At 38.4% G+C, this 18,497-nt stretch overlaps 1 pseudogene; it reads left to right on the top strand.

Annotated features, from left to right (window-relative positions):
- The first annotated feature begins 1,815 nt into the window (after nt 1–1,815).
- Nucleotides 1,816–2,361, top strand: LOC149244329 (DEAD-box ATP-dependent RNA helicase 53 pseudogene; annotated as a pseudogene).
- The last annotated feature ends 16,136 nt before the right edge of the window (nt 2,362–18,497 follow it).

The following is an 18,497-nucleotide window of genomic DNA, read 5'->3' as shown; positions in this document are numbered from 1 at the left end:
TCCTCTTGCACTTTGTGTGATCTGGAGGATCAGAAAGAGGATTGTTAAGTAAAAAAGGACAAAACAATAATTCTCGAGTATGCTCTCCTCCTGCACTTTGTGTGATCTGGAGGATTAGAAAAAGAATTGTTAAAAAAAAAAAAAAAAATAGGAGACAAAATAAACTTCATCACTTCAATTGATTCAATAAAAAAAAAAAAAATGAAAAAATAAAACTCAAGTGCTTTGATAGGTTCAAATTGTCCAAAATTGTCTGGTTATGCTTTGTAGTGGTCTTCAAAACACCGTATCTTGTTCAAATAAGGTTTTGCAACTTAGTTGCAGAAACTGCCCTGATCCCGCAGCTATCTGACAATCCCGCAGCTGTTTCAAGGTTTAACAAGTTACAGGCATCTAATAAAAAAACCGACCACATGGGCATCTCCAGAATTGTCCCGACATGGATCCTATCCTAGTCACCCAGCTCAGATCGATGAAAAACCAGCCTAGGACCTCAGTCAAAGTCTTGTTTTTAACATGTTTTTCTTGAAGTATTTGCTGCCTGAAATTGAAAATCATTAATCCTTTTTATAAAAATTTTACAATTTCAGAGAAGAAAAAAAAGAGAAAAACAATCTAGGGCTATCTCCATTCTTAGTTTTCACTGTGGCTTCAATAAAAAAATAAAAAAAAAATATGCCTCCCTGTTCAAGCTTTGACCTGTTGATTCCTGTAGGAGGCATTCATCATTTAGTGGCAGATTTCTGAGTTGATTTCACATTTGGATAGCTACCTTATCAATTAGAAGCAGAGAATTAAACTTACTAATGATGGGCAAGAGCATATGGAAGAGATAGTTGAGCATCTGGTTGTGAAACTTCCCATTGCTTTACTAAATCATCCTTTATTTTCTCAACTGAGACCCTCAACCAAATTGAAGTACTGCAATAATCCCTGTAATCCATTTGGAGAACTGGTTGATGTCAAAGCTTCTGAATAATGCCAAATTAAATTGGGAGTCAACAAAGTCTTTATCATTACTGAGTGTTCTTGGTTCTTCCGTTGATGACTGAGCAGTATTCTATACCTTGATCCATGCAGGTCCTTTGCATAACAAACATAATGCCAAAAAAAAAGGGACGCATTAAGCATATCGACGTGCACAACAACAGCATAAAGCTTGTATATGAGCAAACCATTTCCCTTTCCACTCATCTAAGGTGACAAATCTAGTGTTTCAGGGAATGTTACCCTCTTGTTCAGCTTGCCAAACCTCCCAGTTCGAAATCGTTTCAGTGCAATTGTAAGACTAATAAGAGCCTGATGGACAGTAAGTCGTTTCAATCCCTTTCACCATCTTCAAGCACTCCAGAGGTATCCAACACACCTGCAAAACAATAGATCAGATAAGAAAAACGAATGCAAAAAGTGCAGAACAGAAAAATTAACTCAGGAAAAAAACGCAAACAACAGAAACACGTCAAAATTTACATGCTCGATTTTCCCAAATGGTAGCGAATTTCAAAAAAATAAAACATGGGTTTTGTTGCCAGGTGGGTTAATTAGATAACCCAGAAACCGATTTGGAAACTTCGTGGTGGTCTGGGAGAAATGTTTGGTTCTTTGGAGCCCGTTTTTGACTGCCGCGCGTGAAAATTGGGTTATTAACTGGTTGTTTGAATAACTCCGCGTGCCTGAGGGAAAGAGTTCTAATAGGGATCAATTACATGCTGGCATAAACAATAAATCACACAACTTTACACCTGTTTAGAAGACGTGTTTCAATTAAACACGACTCTGTGTCATTAATCGCTGCCGGTTAAATGTTGGGAAGAAATGGAACTAAGGTGGAGCAATTTAGGCAAATGTATGGTTTTCACTCAAACAAAGCGAGATGCGGATAGTCTGTCGGTGGCACTGGGTCGGGTACTTCCATGTGAACCTCTTCATGGTGATATTTCACAGAATCAGCGAGAGAAGACTCTTGCTGGATTTCATGAGAGCCCTTTTAATGTGCTGATTGCTACCGATGTAGCTGCACGCGGTCTTGATATTCCTAATGTGGATCTGGTTATTCATTATGAGCTCCCAACAACTTCAGAGATTTTTGTGCATAGATCTGGGCGAACAGGGCGTGCTGGTAGGACGGGCAATGCTATCCTTATCCATACTGACCAACAGATTAGAAAAGTTAAGATGATTGAAAGTGATATAGGTTCCAAGTTTAAAGAGCTGGCTAGGATGAAAGAGGAAATAGACGATAGATTTGGTGGTTTCGGTGATTCTGGATCCCGCCGTTTAGTGACTATGGGGAGTCTTCTAGTTCTCAGACAGGTTCCAGTAGCAGGTTTGGAGACTATGGAGACCGCTCTTAGTGACTAGATGAGACATTAAAATATTTGAAGGAGTTTAGTAGCATAAATTTAATCTTTTTGATCAGCGATTGAAACTCCTAGGTATGAAATTGGTTTTCATGTTTCAAACTCCACAGTTCCATTTTTCAGCCGAAGCTTGAGATGAAGAAACTGCTTAGTTCGTTCGCACACAACCACTCCATTTCACAGTATTTTTTTACACTCTGCAATCCCACAGCCATTTAGCGATCCCGCAGCCATTTAGTGATCCCGCAGCTGTTTTGTTAAACTCTAGGTTGTAGGTGTCATCAGGCAAAACAGGTCACATGGGTAGCTAGGGAAATGTCAGTACATGGATGGTGTCCTATTCATTCGGTCAAATTTGCTGAAAAAGACCCCGGTCAAAGGGAAGTCAAATTGGGTGTTATAACAAAGTCGCCACACTAAGTCGCTGCATGTCAAGAAAAAATAATAATTTTGAATCAATGAAATGAACAAGTTATTTTCTCACTTTTCTGAAGGTATTGATTAATTTTGGACTGATAATGAAATTGAATGGCTAACTTTTTATTCAAGATTTTTAGCTACAGAGCTGTTCCTCAATTCCACAGCCAGAAAAACCTCATTGTTCAAATCAGCCTATCTTTCTCATACAAAATCAGATTTTGATGATTTAAGTACCATTGGAAAGATCTCAACAAGATCTATACAATGAGAAATATATCATTAGAGTTTGAAATGGCAAATAATGAAATAAATTGCTGAAAAGAAGCAACATCAACTTGAGGCACTAATTCCAAAGCAGGTATAAATTCTTTTGATTTTTCCTTTGAGAACTTGTTTCATTAATACAAATTCCTAGTTTTGTGTGTAAATATCATAATTAGAGAGATTGGCCACCTCTCTCCTTTGATAATCTTACATTCCATTGCAGAAGAAGTATTAGTTTTTTTGCAGGTTCCAGGAGGAAGGACAAATGACTACAAGGGAATGATGTCTCTCTAAGAGACCAATTTGTTTCATAAGAGGATGATCAGCAACAAAGAGGAAATATGCTGATGCAAAATCAGATCCAAACACTTGAAAAACTTTCAGATACTATTGTCTCCATCACATCCATCCATCACATCCATACTTCATAATAAACCATTCACCTCATTCCACTCCATATTTTCCATTTTCATTCACATACACTTTCCATTTCTTTTTGTCCATTCATAACCCACCAATAAAAGCAAAAGGCTCATTCACATGCTTATTGCCATTGTCATTTCTGTTCTCCATTGCCATTTTCCATGTTCACTTTCCATTCCTTGTCATTTTCATTCCGCAAATAAGCCCTGCTTCAATGCAAATTATTGAGTCCATAGTCCTTTGAGTCTAAGTTCTTTGTAAAAACACCTTAAGACTTGCATGCCTTAATGGCAAGTCCTCATGCTGACAAACAATGGGAATACATTAATGTCCCTTGTTCGTTAGATCTTCTAGGTGACTCGACATCAGCAAATTCATTCGTACCTAGCAAGATGTGTTTGGGCATCTTGACTCTCATTGTCATCAATGGTGAGAGTTCTCGTGTTGACTAGTGGCATCCATTAATGGCCACTAAGCCAACAATTTCCTACTATGTTCGACATCAGAACATCTTTTCACATAGTAGGAATTGTGCCAATGAGTTTTGAAGACATGAAGACTATTATTTTCAGCATTTTGGAGCAGATTCAGCAAGTTTTAGTAGAAGCAATAAAAAGCCATCTTATCTCTCTATCCATGACTCCTCTTGTTCAGCCACTTTAAGAAGAATATGATCAGAAGTTTTCAGCCACCACACACATACAACTCATCCATTCCAAAGGGTAAGTGAAGGTACGGCATTTTCTAACTTTTAACCATAGAATTCCATAAAAAGCTAGAATGATACTTGTTGGAAAAACATTTCTCTTCCTCATTTCATAAAATTGCCAATACCATCAGTTGGGGGGGGAATACATTCATATTCATATCTTTCCATGTCCATAACATATTCAAGAGCTCACATACTTCCAACATATATTAATTATTACATTGCTATTATGAGCATACAATGGCTTTTGAAAAAGTGCTTAAACGATAAATTGGATACAAACAAAATCATGGTTGTCACACAAGAACCAACCATCATGCAATCCAATAAAGATATACTTTGCAACAATAATCAAAATATCATTATGCAAAGTTCAAAGATCAAAATAGAAGGCAAAAAAAAAAAAAAAATGGTTGTAACACAAGAACCAACCATGTTGCAATTCAAGTAAAACACTTTGCAGAAATATGAAGTTATCAAATGATATCATGCAAAGTTAAGCCAAAGCTCAAGGATCAAAAGAGTCAATGTAATATATGTTGCATGAGGACATGCAATAGCTTCAGTGGGGGGGTATGTTGAGTCTTGAAAATGTCATTCATTTCCATTACACTTTCACTATTATGTCCATTATATCACCTCCATTTCACCTCCATTTCACTACTATGTCACCACATTCATCCCACTTTCATTATCATTGGGCTACCTTTATGTTTTTCCAATATTTATTATTTCTAAGCCTTTTAAGTGAATTTGTGGTTAAACATTAGAAAATAATGTGCATATGCTTATACCTAACAAATGGGTTGAGTTTGTTGACATGTGTAGGTTGAAAGGAGACTTCTAGAAGACCCTTATGTGGCACTCTAAGGCCAAATTCGAATTTGGTTGGAAAGAATCATGGGATCATGAGGATATGTGTCACATCTCCTAATTGTATTGTAACTCTAAAAGACATGTGTCTTATCAGTTCCTATTTTGATTAGGACTCTAGAGGTAGAGGGAGAGATTCATGGATTATCATTAATGAGATGGCTCTCATCTTTTTGTATAAATAGGAGATCTCTCTCCTTCATTAGTTAGTCTTTTTTTTAGTCTCTTTAGTCTCTTTTTAGTCTCTCTTTGGAGAGCTTTGTTGTACTTTGCACTTTTGAAGAAATTGAATAAAGCTTTGATGTTCTCAACATGGAAGGAGATGTGAAGTAGATGTCATGGAGCATATTAGGATGTAAGTAGATTAGATTTCATTTTGTAAATATTGCTTTGTAGAATGTAAGGTAGATTAGATTTTCATTCATGCAATTTTAAGTATGCTTTGATTTCATAGGTAGAAGGGGGCCCCTGCCTTGTACAGTTTGAATTATTGCATTTTATTTTCTCCCGGGATTTGTTTTTATGTTTATGTATTTGCTTTACAAACTAATGGTATTTGAAGTTGACAGGTTCAAGCTGCTGCCTTTGTTTTTATAGCTGATTTTTAATTTTATTTCTCAAAGAGCTGCTAACACATAAATGATCTTCATCATAAATTGTTATATTTTAAGATCAAAATATCACTAACTTGCAGCTGGCTTTGAGTGCTTTTCAGACTGTTCTTTCACTACTTTCTAACCATACTTTGCATAGTACATATGGCTGAAGTAGAGAGTTAGAAAGAGCAAAATATTATTACTAGTCTTTAAAGTAGATTTTTGGTTTTAAGTGCTTCTTAGACTAATCTTTCACTACTTTCTAATCATACTTTCCATAGTACATATGGCTGAAGTAGAGAATTAGAAAGAGCAAAATATTATCATTAGTCTTTAAAGCAGATTTTTCTCACTTTTCTAATTCAACTTAAGCTACTTTCTATCCGTGCTTTACACAGTACATGTGCTTAGAAGCATCGAGTTAGAGAGAGATAATCTTTATCTTTGGTTTTAAAAGTGACTTTCTTTTCTTTTATTTGCAGCAGCATGAATGGTGTCTAGTGCCATTGGAAGTGGTCATTTACTTTCAAGTCATTTCAAGTTCTTTGCTTTCAGTTTCATTTCAAGTTATTTCTTTCAAGCTCTTTCTTTGCAAGTTTAAAAGTTTGATTACTTTCTAGACTTATTTCTAACTACTTCCTAATCGTGCTTTACACAGCACATGTGTTTGAAGCAGAGTTTTAGGAAGAGTTTAACATTATAACTGGTCTTTAAAGTGGTTTTTCTTACTTGTCACCTTAGAGCTTGATTACTTTTTGGACTTATTTCTGACTACTTCTTAATCGTGCTTTACACAACACATGTGTTTGAAGCAGAGTTTTAGGAAGAGTTGAACATAAACTATAAAACAACGAAGTAAGAGAAAGGTTAACTAAGCACATATAGTGCACCACACTTCATCAGTTTACGATACCCGGATTGATAATTTATGTAGAGCAATTTAAGACGTTAAATTGACTAAACAGGAGACATCCTTGGAACGGATGATGTGGAGGAGAGACTAGCTGACAGTCTCATGAATTCTTTTGAGAATTCAAATTAGCAGACTGATATGTTGATAGAGGAGCAGAAAATAGAGTAGCATACTGATGTGTTTCCAAAGGAAGAGGCACTGAGGCCTTATGTTTTCTATTTTAATAATTATTTTGTGAGTGTAGGTATAGTTGCAGATGTTGGAGGAAATTTGGCACAGATGAGAAGCCAAATAAAAATAAAAGAAGAAGATTCTATGGAAGAATTTAATCCATGGAACAAAGATGTTCAATTGCTGGAGAGAATGTTGGAAAGTCATGATTCAATGCAGAAAGAGATAATCATGAACGAGGGTAAGGATGTAAGGGCGGCAGTAAGGAACCAGAAACTACACAGTGGAAGTAACCAACATCAATTTGAAGAGTTAGTGGATGACAACAACAACCTGAAGCAGAGAGAAAGAGATAACAATGAATGGCAGAATATGGACCAGCCCAAAGAAATGCTAGAGATGGAGATTGAAGAGTTATGGGAGTTAATGATGAAGCAATCCATATGGAGGAGTTGACAGCAATAGGAAGGATGATCATTCAGAGTATGAACCTGATTGAAAAGGAGAGAAAGATAAAGCAAAAGACAACAGACATGCAGCAGCAGCAAAGGAGCAAAGCATTTGGGCAGTTGCAAACTAAAGTTTGGGACCCTAGAGGTTTTCTAACAACATTTGAAGACACATGATCAGGAGATCATGAATGTTTTGAAATTTGGGAGTCTGATGCAGGAGCATTGGCTATCAAAGGTCAAGCTCGAAGTATCTAGTCGAACCTAAAGGTCTAGACGTTAGCCAAGAAGGGGCCATTGTAAAATTTCATGAAAAACAACATTTATTTCTTAGAAAGCATAGATAGGGAAGTCTATTTAGTGGTTCATTTATAATTAAGGTTGACTTAGCCATTGTTAGTTTTTAAATTAGGAAAACAGATCAAGTTAGGATTAGTTAGGAACTTGTTTGAAGAAATTGTTGAGGAACTGAAAAGTAACTGAGGAACAGTTCCTCAACTGTAAAGAAATTGCTAATAATGTATTGAAAAGAAAAAAAAAGATAGTTAGGATGAGTTAGCCAGTTAGTCAGCCAGCCAATGAGAGTGTGACTATAAGGCTACCGGAAAGAGAGGAACAGAGGCCACTAATTAGAAGATCAAGCCAGAGAGAGACAGAGAGTCTTGTTATGTAATCATTTGTTATATAGACATAAACAGAGATTTAATTCCAACACTATGTAAATGTGCATTTTGACCGTCGGCTAATAATTTATGAGTATATCAGTGATTTTTTATAACATATGTATGCAGGCAGAGTTTGGCAGGATACATAGTGGAGAAGAACAAGACAGAGGATCATAATGGATCTTTGAATCCATTTGATGGACCAAAGTAAAGTCCTGGAATGATAATCATTTGAATAACGCACAGAGGAAAGCTCAGGAGGAGTCGCACAACAGGAGAGCGGAAGGACAGGAACCCTAAAGAACCTCAAAAACCACAAAAAAATTGAAAATGTCGTAAAAACCCAAGTAAAGAGACAGACGAAAGATTGAATAATCGATGCACAGGAGCTGTTGGATCCTTATGATCAACGACCAGGATTAAGTCGAAAAGATTGATATAAAGAGGTATACCTCAAGCCATAAGGAGTCGCAACATGCGAACATCAATATATCGTGTTTGCGAAAACCTTTGGAAGTTATCGGACTGGCTGTCGAGCCAAAGAGATTGCAAAATGCGATGAAGTGAGGACCGTCGGATTGGGAAGGGGATCCACAGTGGAGATCTGATCACATGATGGGAAAGTTAAATGTTGGTGGAGGTGGAATACCAATATTGCGATGAGCGATAAAGCGATAAGAGCGGACCCGAAGAGGTTCTAGACTCGGGTTTATTGTAGTTTGGGATTCGAAGTGTTATCGTATATCGGATGTGATGAAGTTCTAAGAGCCATGTTAGTGTGATCCGCGCGATTGTGATTGCGATAAAGGAAAGGTCGCGATAAAGGAATTGGAAGGGCGGACCTGATAGGGTTAAATGGGTGTGGTGAAGTTATTTGAGGTTCAGCTGTAATCGCATATTGCATGCGAGAGGCAAAGGATGCACGTAATGGCTTGATGCGATAATGTGATATAGCGATAAAGGTAAATCTCGGAATATGTGCAAAGACCATATTGAAGCGAAAAAGGTGTGTTTTAGTGTATTCCCCTGTAAAGGGTTTATAATAATGAAAGCATCGATATGAAGGATTTACGTGGTAAGTCCATGAATTACCATTGTTAAAAGAGTGGGGTTGTTCTGTATATGTATGCGGGCTTTAGGATTGGTAAAAAGTTGATGAAAGGGTTATGAGGGAGAATGAGTCCTAAAAGAAAGAATTGCTCAAGGGTTGGGCTATTGTAATGAATGATTCTGCTTGAGATTAATTAAGGGCCCTCAATCATTGATAAATTATAGTTTTGACTCGGTAGAGAGTTTGAAATTCCTGGGAAATTTAGTTTAAACATTCTATATGAATATTGTGGGTATACGCAGGTAGCCCCTGCATCACATTAGGTAGGGTTGCCATTTCTTAAGTGCATGTAGTATTGCAAACATTTCCTTCTCATAAATATCTTTGTGTAAATACTTTCCTTTGATTAGATGACTTTCAAAAGCAATGTGTCTTTCTTCCTGCATTAAAACATCACCGATTCCATTTCCTGAGGCATCACATTCCACAATAAAGGTTTTTGTGAAGTCCGATGTAGCTAAGACTGGTGCTTGGCACACTACCTCTTTAAGACGTTAAAAGGCCTTAATTGCTTCTGGAGTCCATGAAAATGCATCTTTCTTCAATAATGTTGTTGAGGCGCTGCTATTCTCCCATCATTCTTAACAAACTTGCGATAATACCCTATCGACACAAGAAATCCTCGTAGATGATTTATGGATGTGGGGATTTTCCATTCCTTAATGGTTTTAATTTTGCTAGGGTCTAACTTAACACCTTCATGAGATACAATATGACCCAAATATTCCACCTCTTGTACTCGAAAGAAACATTTGGAGATTTTTGCATATAATTGTTTCTCCTCCAATATTTTGAGCACCATGTCAACATGTTGTACATGATCCTTCCAAGACTCGTTGTAGATTAGTATATCATCAAAAAATACTAACACAAATTTTCTAAGGAAGGGTTTGAAAATGGAATTCATCAAACCTTAAAATGTAGAAGGTGCATTAGTAAGGCCAAAAGGCATGACCAAAAATTCATAATGACCCTCATGAGTTATAAATATTGTTTTCAGAATGTCTTCAGTCTTCATTCTGATTTGATGGTATCTTGAATGAAGGTCCAAATTGGTGAAGTAAATTGATCCATGCAATTCATCCAATAATTCATCAATGACAGGAAGGGGAAATTTATCTTTAATAGTGAGCTTGTTGAGCTCCCTATAATATAGACACATGCACCATGATCCATCCTTCTTGTGAACTAATACTACTGGAGCAGAGAAAGAACTTTGACTAGGTTGAATTATATCGGCCTCTAACATTTCTGCAACCATGCATTCAATTTCACTATTTTGGGCATAGGCATATCTGTACGGCCTGATGTTTGGAGGAACACTTCTTGGAATCAAATGAATAGCATGATCATGATCATGAATAGGTGGGAGACCTTTGGGAGTCCCAAATACCTTGGAATGATTGTCCAAGACTTTTTGGAGATCTGGAGAAATAGATGATTTCAATGTGGGAACCTCTAGCAAACATAATTGTGCAAGTACACCTCGTTGTTCCTTCTTAGAAGCTTTGTCATACCGTTAGAGCTGATTATCTTTCTTGGTTTCCCTGAGACACCCCTTAATTCAACTTCCTTTCCTTCTGCAAAAAATTTCATGAAAAGTTCTTGAAAATTAAAATCTATTGTACCCAAGGATTGTAGCCATTAGACTCCTAGTACAACATCAACACCACCCTTTGGAATGGGAAGCATTGGGCTATTCAATACATATTCTCCCATGGATAACTTGATATTATGGCACTTTCCAGAGAAATTTATGATTCTTCCACTTGTAACCATCACTTGACACTCTGGTGCTGGATATAGGAAGTAATTCAATTCCTTTGCTATCTTACAATGAATAAAATTATGGGTACTTCCCGAAACAATCAACACTATTACCTTTTTCTTCTTGATATTTCCTTCTATCTTAATATTTTGAGGAGTGGTAATTCCAGCCAATGCATTACAAGATATGGTCGGGTTCATTTCTTCTTTTTCTAGGGTTTGTTCTTGGAATATATCCTCTTCTTTTGACATTTATTTTTCATTTTCTTCCTCCCCTTCACAATCTATGTAGAATAATTTCTTCTTAGCACACTTATGACCTTTAGTGTATTTGCTATCACAACTGTAAAAAATCCCGTTTGCTCTTTTTTCTTCCAATTGTTGTGGTGTCAACCTTGGAGGTTGTGGAAGGCTAGGGGCAGCAACACTTCCATCTTTATAGTTGTGAGTGGTAGGCTTCCTGGTTGCAATCATTTTGCTTTCCATTTTTCTTGCTAACCTGAATGCCTTCTCCAATGAATCAGGTTCCCAAAGGCGAACCTCATGTTGGATATTATCCTTTAAAGTCCCTATGAACACATCAATCCTATGCTCCTCTGGAATATCTTTTACCCTTATGTTCAATTTTTGGAAGTCCTCAATGTGCTCCATCATTGAACCCTTTTGTTTGAGATTTATCAATTGGCTAAAAAAGGTGTTTCTTTTTGTATCCTCATAATGTGCTATCATTTCTTCCGTAAAAATTTCCCAAGTGACAATTTGTTTACAAGAGCAAAGCCATCGATACCATAAAAACTAATCTGGTTCCAAATATAGAGTTGCAATACGTACCTTTTGTTTGTTTTTCACATTAAGGAGATCGAAAATTTACTCCTTCTGTAGTATCCATGTTCCGGGATCCTTGCCATCAAACTTCCTCATATCGATTTTTCGAACATGGTGGGTCTTCAATCCAACATTAGAGTCTATGAAATCATGACTAAAATTTATTTTGTTCTTATCATGAGTTTCCTTTACTACCCTTTCACCATTAGTGACCATTTCTTGTAGCAAATTATTCAAATTTATCTTCAATTCCTCCATCTTATCGTCCATGCCATTCATCTTAGCTTCCATGCCGTCCATCTTAGCTTCCAAGTCATTCATCTTAGCTTCTACGCCTTTCTTTAAACCATCCATCTTAGCTTCTACATGTTTCTTTAAACCATCCATCTTATTTTCTGTTACCTTTTGTGCGAGTGAAATTTGTTGCACTTGGTTTCGTAATATTGATATGTCATGTTGCATTTCTTCCTCTTCTTCATGAGTCATGCTAGAGCTTTTAGGTTTCTTACTAGGTGTTTCAATTTTCTTTCTTCAAGGCATCAATTACCGATAATAATGCTTCACTATACCCTTTGAATTCCTTCAAACTAATTTTTCAAACCCATCTTACGCAAAAATTTAAAAAATACACACTTTTTTTCACTTGTAGGAGCTCGATATTGAATGTGATGTACCTCTATAATTTTGGATCTCTTAGTTTTGAAATCGTGATCTGTAGTAGCCCTCTGCGTCCTCTTTCCAATGCCACCAGTCTGATCAAAATTGGATTCTCCAAGGAAGAGTTATGCAAAATCTCGCACGGTGACCTGATTATAGACTAGTTTAGTAGAGCGAATGATGAGCCTCATAAATGGGTAATTATATGGGCTCATTTTACCTCCTAACCTAGTCAAATCAACCATTCTCTTAGCTATTGTATGATTTTCTGATTATATTTATGCTTATAGGGTGAGTTGAGTTAGTTATTATGCCATGTGGTCTAACAAGTATTTAATGCAGATTATTGATGGATTTCGAGGTCAAAGTCAAGGATATAGTGGTCAAACTGCATCAATAACTCGAAGTAGATAGCAGAGAGGACTTATAGGAGGGAATCCCCCTCATTTATTTCTCCTCACTTCGAATTCCCCTTCATTCAACTCGGAGTACAAGCAGTTGAATCATGCACTAGAAGGCAGCCGAGCAAGTGGAAGATGATTGATAGTTATCTTGAGTTTTGGGAGCCAAGCCTCCCTGATTTTAAGGAAGCTATTGGTAGCTTCAGATGTATAAGTAGAGAGGCCTAGGGCCTCACTAGGGTCAACTTTTTTCTTGTGTAAACTTTGCTCAAATTTCGAGCTTACTATTTTATGATAGTTTTATGTAATCTTGTTAATTTTTTGATAATGAAGATGGAATCCTTTTTGAGCTAGCACTGAGTTACCTCAGAGGGCTGAAGCTCTTGGGTTAGTGCCCAATCCAAGCACCAAAGCTTCTATTTACTTGTATTTGTATGCTTTACTTTAGTTTGTAGATTAATTTGTTGTTAGATGTATTTCTCTTATGGTTAAGAATAGGTTGCTTTTGATGATTTAGTAGCTTGCTTCTATTTCTGCTTTTTGTAGCAGGTTAAGCAGTGATCAGAGAGGATTCAAAAGGCTAGAAACAATGCCTTGGCCTCTCTTGCTCCCTATAGAACCATGATTTGAGGCAAAGACTGTCTTGCTGCCCCAAAAACACAAATTTTCCTCATTCCCAGGACTTCTAGTGTTTACAGCTCTCTAGTACGTTGATAGTCCAGTTTTGCTTTGCTTTAGATCTTCTTTATCATGTTCACTTCTTGATTTTCAATAGTCCTTTTGCATGCTTTCATTTCTTACAGCATTTACCATCATTTCCTTCTATACATCATAGTTTAGGCCATTTTAATGCAAAACTCTGTTTTTCCTAGGATGCACTCATTTCTTTGGTTGCTTGATTTTCTTCGTTGACTGTCAGTTTCTATGTAGTAGATCTCTTCCAGTAGTAGGAGAAATTACCAGAAATCACACCCTCCATCTGATCCATTCCCTATAGGTCTCCCAAACCTCACCTCAATTCTGCCCTAGTTTCCTTCATTTTTCATAGAACTTCTTCCTCTCTCCTTGAGCAAGCCCAATCATATTTCTCTCTCCTGGTGATTCATGATAGACCTTAGGCACCCTAACACCTCATTCCAACATTCATCCACCTTTTCTACCCACTCTCACACCCTCAAAATAGCGGAAATTGCTCTCGGCCTCCTCCTGTAGGCCTCCTGTAGTTTCCCTATTTTCCTCCTGTAATTTTCCTGTGTCCTCATGTAGTTTTTCCTGTAGGCTTCCTTTTGAAGGCTGAGTGTGGGAAAAGCCTCTAGAAGGCCACCTAAGACCTCCTAGGACCCATCCACACCATCCTACATCCTCCCAAGCTCCAAAACCGCCCTCTAACACTCACACACAATAAATTAGATGCATGTTAAATTCACATAAAAACACATAAAAATCCAAAAACATGTTTCTTTCTTATTTACTTCAAGAAATAGCATGGTTAGGTGTTGTTTACTTCCTTGAGTAGGTAATGGCATTTCTTTCATGATTTTCATAGCGTTTTTGGCAAAAATAAGAATTAGCTTGTTAATTAGGGTTTACTAGGTTTTGCTTTACATTTCGGTCTTTCTCCTTTCTGCAGTTAGAATAACATTTGTAGAGTAATCTTTCTTTCCTTTCATCACACATATAGCTTCTTTTGAAATCTATAGAAGTTGGCTTGAGCTCCTAGTGATCTCGCGCCGCCTGACCAAGTGACAACCTGCAATGAGAACTAGTACTTGTGCATATAGCACCGATGCTTCCAAGCTTGTTACGAACTACCAGGTTGATAAAAGTAAAGTTGGTAGCCTAGGAGTAGCCAACTACAAAAGGGCCAGGTGTACACTTGACCCTGAGTCTCTGAAGTTGGTCCTGCTCAGGGGAATTTAAGACCTTTTAGACACCCTTCATCCACTGGCTGAGGGAGACATCCTATGAGGACATAAAGACTATTTTTAGAAACCATTCTAGAGCAGCCAGAAAGAAAGGTAGGGGGAGTCAACCCATAGCCCGTACCTCTTCTTGCAATTCATCCATTAAAGGTGAAATTGGAAACATGCTGGAAGACTTAAAGAGTGAGATGATGTAGACTCTTTCCATGTAAATGGATACCTTACATATCAAAAGAAAACAAGAGGAAGTAGAGAGGGCTTTGGCCATTTTTGGCCCTAGATGCACCAGGAGGCATCCTAGGAATGAATGCCCATTGAACTCTATAGAGGTTTGTTAAGTCTATGAAGAAGATCATTCTATATATAAGTGCCCTTCCTTTCCTGGACTTAAAGTTGTATACCAAGGGGCCGAAGGAGTCACTTAACAGATCTATTACATAAATCAAAGGAGGCTGCATGGACCTAGACCATACCAGCAGGGGATGCAAGGGACATCTCAGGCATACTACAACCCCAACCAAGTCACCTCCATACCTTCTTGGGGCCCCCTTGCTCATCCTTCCTGGTCCATTCCTCCTCCTTGGTCCTTCACATCTCAATATCATGCCCAACCAGCCACCCATTCATTTAAATCCTATGCTCAGCCGCAACCTCAATGGAATGCATCTCATCAGGGGTGGAGGCCCCAATACAAATCTCCTCCGGCTCTTCTACCTCCACCACCTACCTAACCACAATTGTTACCTTCTGCTCCACCAAGGCAACCCCAAATGCCTACCCAGCCAAATCCGAACCTGAACAACAAACATGCTTAGCAAGTGTATAGTGGGGAACCATCATGCCCAACTTATGTTGTGGAGTTTCAAGAAATTAACTTGCGATCTGGGAAATTTCTCCTAGATAGCCAGCCTCCACCTAGGGAGGTTGAGGAAGATAAAGAGGAAAACGGACATAAAGAAAATCCACCCTTTCTTGAGAGACTATCCATGACAATCCAGCATACCCCAGAAGAGACTGAACTCCTGGGAGAATTGAAACATTTATGTGTGAAGTTAACACTTCTCCAAGCCATAAAAGATGTGCCTATCTACAGTAGGTTGATCAAAGAGAAGTGCTTTAGGCATCCAAGAAGGCGCAAGAGAGATGCCCCAACCATCAATGTCATAGGACAACTGTTTGACCTAATGTTGGGGCAGATAATCTGTCCAAAATATCTATACCCTGGAAGCTCAGTAGTTGATGTCCACATCAATGGCACAATGGTCCCACATACCTTGATTGATCTGGGAGCTGCCATTAATGTGATGAAAAAGGACACAATGCTCAAACTTAACCTCCAAGGCTCCTTAAGGAAGACCACGACAGTGCTGCAACTAGTAGACTACTCCAATAAGACTCTCGAGGGGATTGTGGAAGATGTGATGGTCTCCATTGATTCTTGGGAGTACCCTGCTGATTTCTTAGTTCTCCAGCCAAAGGCAAAGCTCACTGGGTATCCCCTCCTTCTAGGAAGATCGTGGTTGGCTACAGCTGGTGACTACATCAGCTGCCGAGCTGTGAACATGACCATAAAGAACGGGCACATGTCCAAGCAGTTAATCCTATATCCTCCTGCCTAACCCTTGCTAGAACATGATCTAACTCTCTGGTTGGAGGAGGAGGTTGAGGATGAAGTTTATTCTACACCACTTTCTACTTTAGAAATCGCCATGGGGGGAAAGCCGCAAGATGAGGATGATATGATTGAAAATTTTATTCAAAATCCACCTCCCAATGCATCACCATTAGAAGAGATAGTAAGAGAAACCCAAAACAACCCCTCAACTGATCTCTATGTGGCTGACCCTACTTCTCTCCATGTTAAAAATATAGAGTTCGGCCCAGAAAGAACATTGAAAATCAATCCATCCCTATCTGCTTCCCAGGAGAAGGAGCTATGCAGCATACTGAGAAAACATCTAGATGCCTTTGCCTGGAGTTACAAGGAGATGAAGGGAGTGCACCCTTCAATATGTACTCATCATATATACATCAAGGAAGATTGCAAGCCAGTCAGGCAGCCTTAAAGGAGGATGAACCCATCACTTAACGATATTGTTAAGGAAGAACTACAGAAATTGCTTGATGTAGGGTTCATCTATCCCATCTCTGATAGCGAATGGGTCTCTTCTTTGGTGCTAGTGCTAAAGAAAAATGGTAAGTGGAGAATCTGTGTCGACTATCGGGAATTGAACAAAGCCACTAAAAAGGACCATTTTCCTTTACCTTTCATAGATCAAGTGTTAGACGATCTGGCAGGGAAAAAGTTTTTCTCCTTCCTAGATGGGTTTAGCAAGTACAATCAGATACAAATCAGCTCGGAAGACCAAGATAAGATCACTTCACTTGTTCTTGGGGTACCTTATATATCAGGTCCTTCTTTTGGTTTGTGCAATTCTCCAGCCACTTTCCAAAGAGCGGTATTGAGTATATTTTCTGAACTGGTTCATGATGCAATAGAAATATACATGGATGATTTTACTCCTTATGGCTCTGACTTTCAGGAAGCTTTATCTAACCAATGAAAAGTTCTAAATAAGTGTATTGAGATGAACTTGTCCCTCAGCCTGGAAAAATGTGAATTTTTTATGACTGAAGGGACCGTGCTAGGTCATGCAATATCTCAACAAGGACTGCAGGTGGACCCCAACAAAATTTCCATCATCCAAAGGGTCCCACCTCCTCAAAAGGTGAGAGATGTCAAAAGCTTCCTAAGCTTAGCTGGATACTACAGGAGATTCATTAAAGACTTCAGCGAGCTAGCTTCTCCTTTGTTTGGCCTCCTAGGCAAAGTTGTTGAGTTCATATGGTCGGAAAACTATCAAGAAGCCCTAGATACCTTGAAGAGTAACCTAGTGACTGCCCTAATTCTCAGAGGCCCAAACTGGGCCCTACCCTTTCACATTCACACAGATGCCTCAAACAAAGCAATAGGAGAAGCCTTAGGACAAATTGATGGAAAGTTACCTTATGCCATATACTTTATAAGCAAAAACTTGTCAAAGGCAGATTAAACTATACAGTGACCGAGAAGGAACTCCTAGCTGTCATGCATTCCTTAAACAAATTCAGATATTATATCACAAGCTATCGAACCTTTTTGCACACTAATCATGCTGCAATTAGATATTTAATGAACAAACCAGATGTAAATGCTCTCATTATTAGATGGTTGCTTTTACTGCAGTAGTTTGATTTGACCATTATTGATAAGCCTAGTAAAGACAATGTTGTTGCTGACTTTTTGTCTAGAGTGAATTTGCCTGTAGGTGAAGAAGGAATAGGGGATGACCAAATGCTAGATGAACACCTATTTGCTATATCAGTACTCTCTCCATGGTTTACTAATATAGCAAACTACTTGGTTTCATCATAGTTCCCACCACACCTATCCTTAAAAGAGAAGAGCAAGATAATAAGGAAAAGCACCCCTTTCACCTGGATTGGAGGCAATCTCTTCAAACTTGGCCCAGATTAGATCTTGATAAGATGTGTCAGGGAGGAGGAAGTCTTTGACATCCTCCTAACCTGTCATGATGGGCCTTGTGGAGGTCATTTTGCAGCAAAAAGAACCACCTTCAAGATATTGCAAGCAGGCTACTACTAGCCCACTCTTCATCAGGATGTGAGGAGATACATGAGCCAATGTGATCGGTGTCAGAGGATGGGGAAACCCACTCCAAAGGATGAAATGCCCATGCAACCTCAAGTGACCTTTGAGCCATTTGAGAAGTGGGGCATGGACTTTGTGGGACCTATCAACCCCCCTTCAAAGCAGAAGCAGTACATCATTGTGTGCACTGACTACCTGACAAAGTGGGTGGAGACAAAAGCAATCAAAGCAATGACAGAGGAAAAAGTAGCTGAGTTTTTGAGGGAAAACATATTCTACAAGTTTGGGTATCCGAGAGAGTTGGTCACAGACCAAGGCA

Source organism: Pinus tabuliformis, chromosome 8 (genome assembly GCF_031772625.1).
Source record: "Pinus tabuliformis cultivar Carrire ecotype Pingquan chromosome 8, CPIR1, whole genome shotgun sequence".
Lineage (NCBI taxonomy): Eukaryota > Viridiplantae > Streptophyta > Pinopsida > Pinales > Pinaceae > Pinus > Pinus tabuliformis.
This window is presented reverse-complemented; position numbering and strand designations above follow the sequence as displayed.